At 34.9% G+C, this 3396-nt stretch overlaps 2 pseudogenes; one reads left to right on the top strand and one right to left on the bottom strand.

Annotated features, from left to right (window-relative positions):
- Window positions 1-633: 633 nt before the first annotated feature.
- LOC149563677 (U4 spliceosomal RNA) lies at window positions 634-792 on the top strand (annotated as a pseudogene).
- A 613-nt stretch (window positions 793-1405) lies between these two features.
- LOC149563678 (vacuolar iron transporter homolog 3 pseudogene) lies at window positions 1406-2252 on the bottom strand (annotated as a pseudogene).
- Window positions 2253-3396: the final 1144 nt, after the last annotated feature.

The raw sequence follows: 3396 nt of genomic DNA on the forward strand, positions 1-3396 counted from the left end.
AGGAAAAACGTATTTTAGTGGTTAACATTAACCTTTTAAGAAGTTAAAGGTTAAGAAATGCACGTTTTTGAAGGCAATCATTAACCTTTTAAGAAGTTAAAGGTTAAGAAATGCACGTTTTTGAAGGCAATCATTAACCTTTAATATCTTGAGGCTCAGAAGCTGGATTTCGATGATCTCAAGTGCTGCGCGGAGCTGAGAATGAGCCGGAGACACGGAGGCTTAAAGACTCACAAATTTCAGAGATAGAATGGCCAATTTGATGTTTAAAACTAGGCAAGTTTTAAAATTAACAGAGGCTTATAAAATTTAAAGAATTTTATAACCGGACAACAAGTTGTAATCAACTATTTGCTGAAGAATAGGGAATGTGCCCAACAAATCTGCTTAATCAACAATATTCATTGAATAAAACACCAGTTCAATTGATTACAGCATGAGGTGGAGATATTCATTATTCCAACAAGTCCATTAGCTAAATATCTGCAACCGTGAGGATTGGATTTATTCTAATCTGCAGTAAAATATAAAACAGTTCTCCAATCGAAGCAGCAGCTTAATCCCACATGTAATGTGCAGAATATGTGGAACAAGGAAATCTTACATAGAATGAAATAGGAAAATGAAAGTGGCATCTTTGCGCTTGGGGCAATGACGCAGCTAGTGAGGTTATAAGCGAGGCGCGTCAATTGCTGGTTGAAAACTATTTCCAAACCCCTAAACCCCCTCTTTGGCCTTCCTCCACGGGGAGGCCTTGGAAATTTTTTTAAGGGTCTGCCTTTCAGTTAGACCCACTAAATCTAACATCAAATTTAATTTTTTAATATTGTGAGAAGCACAGATTGCAATAGACACTACAGGGAGACAAGGAGTTTATTTATTGTTTAGTTATTAGTATTGTAGTTTATTTATTGTTTAGTTATTAGTAAAAAATGAATAGAGAAAATGGGAGAGTTTGAGAAGAAAGTTCTAATAAAACCACATCTATTGACCAGAGATTATGATTACTATTTTTTCTTGGTGTCATCACCTTTCTAAAGCTTACCTCTTTCTAGTGATTGCGCATCCACAACAATACAAAACTTAACACAGTATACCTCATTAGAACTTTTTTTTTTAAATGTAAGGAAAATAGAGTATTAGTTTGATTAGTAATTGATCTGTCACATTTATTATTTTTTATATCAGGGTATTTGTAGTGTATAACCAAACATTTCTACATCAAAGTTTATTTTTAAAATGTACATTTTATTTCATATAAAATTACAAAAATACAGAGATACAGATAAGCTACTTCAGAGCAAATTAATAAATCTATAATCGAAACAACGGATTATTTGGTTTTAAGAGTAACCATTAAAACAAATCGAATATTACATCTAAAACTAAAATCTAACACCCCTCGACAAACAATATCTATGTGATATATACATAATGCGTTGACAGTCTACTCAAACTTCATACTGTTGTTCGCTGGTATTAAAGAGCCTGCGCAAGCCAAAGCTTATTACACAGGCAATCCGTCCTCCAAACAGCACTCTCAAACTCCCTTTGACAACAGAAGAGCAAGCAAAGTAGGCTCCAATGGCGCCAATCAAGATGAGAACCAAGCTGGAAACCCCGGCCAACAACCCAACTCGAGCTATGTAATGAGTGACAAAAACAGCAGAGATTAAAGGGAAAAGCGCTCCAGCAGAAAAAGCAAGGGCCGATGCACAAGCCGCCTCAATAGGGTCTGGAAGGCTAATTATAAATGTGGCGTGTTCGAATCCCTTGATTGAGTTTTTCTCTCTCTGGAAATTCGCCAGCTCAACGTCGTGCTGTGTTTTCACAAAAACGAATTCTCCAATCGCCATGCTACATGCTCCCGCCGCCACAGCCGCAAGAGCCGCCTCCAACATTGTTCTTGCACCAGATTTCCCCGCGCCGGTGCCAATCATGAGCCACGCTGTGCTCACAACTCCCTCGTTCAGTCCCAAAATGGCTGCGCGAAGCCATTGCCCTCTTCTCAGATAATCTTTGTTTTTCTTTCTCACAGGGTTCGGAGAAAAAGATGGCATGACAATGGCATGGTTTGAACTTTTAGGGTTAGGGTTTGGGGGAGGTGTAGCAATTGGAACGTTTGAATTTTTAGGGTTTGACATTGGTGATTTTTCCGTGATCCCGCCTGCTGATTCCTTCATCATTCTCTTCAATTCCATTGTCTCCAACTGAAAAATAGACGGGCTGGTCACTCTAATCTCCATTGTTTTCTGCAAACCTTAGATATGGAGATAACTCATGCTCAAAAATCATTTAAGAAAAAGAGAAACAAGGAGAACTTTCAGCAAGATAAACATGCGATAAAAACTAATCAACTATAAGCATGACAAAGATCCGTAGAAAAATGTTCTTACGATGTTCTGTCTTTGCTTTTTCAACGAATAAGATTTCTAATAGAGCTAATATAGAATTTTGATGGCAATATAAATTGAGAGGAGTGTTTACCAATTTTATGTATGGATCAGGTGTAACTTGACTATGAAGTTGCTATCTTCGAGAAGGACAATAAATTAAAAAGAGGAAGCTTCAATATGAGAAGAATATGCCGAACGAACTTTGTCTTGGTTCACCGAATCCTTTGACTCACAAATAAGAGAAAGGCAGTGGTTAGTGTTCCAACGTAAGATTATTTCTTCCCTCATTTTTCTAATCTCATGGCGTGGGAAATGCTTCAGTTTTGACAAAGAAGAAGGGCAACTTCAGGAAGGTTAACAGGCCGAAACACGAAAAGAATAGAAAATAACCGCCTCAAAATAGTGTTGACTTATCATGCTGATTTTCTGGTTGTCATTTTAATTTATTTTATAGTAGATATTAGATCATTTATAGTATTATTTATATTATATATTTATTCAATAGGATAGAAATTCAACATCTAAGTCATTAGTATTATTTATATTATTCTTTATATTAATTTATTGGACGGATGATCAATAGGATGAGTAATATTGTTTTTGTTTGGAATGAGAATAAGTCTTATTATGAGTCCTATTCAAAATAGAAATAGACGTCTCAAATAAAATCATGATATGTAAATGCATGCTTGCTTATCAAGTTAGTTTTCTAAATTTCATTTTATTTTATTTAGTAGCAAACATTATATCATTTTTCTTTCATTTTAATAGAGGATCAATATAATTTATAAGATTATTTTTTGTCCTCTACAAAATAGAAAATAGCTACTTTGAAAAAAGCTTGGCAGGCAAATACTTGCTTGCTTGTCAAGCTAACTTTCTAGTTTCATTTTATTTTATTTAATAGTATATACTATACCATCTACTAAATCAGTTTTGTGAATATTTTTGATTTCTTGACCATATAAAAATAATAATAACTAGAAAAATAGGCAAGTGC

This window comes from Cupressus sempervirens, chromosome 4 (genome assembly GCF_028749045.1).
Source record: "Cupressus sempervirens isolate cs-2001-9-10 chromosome 4, ASM2874904v1, whole genome shotgun sequence".
NCBI lineage: Eukaryota > Viridiplantae > Streptophyta > Pinopsida > Cupressales > Cupressaceae > Cupressus > Cupressus sempervirens.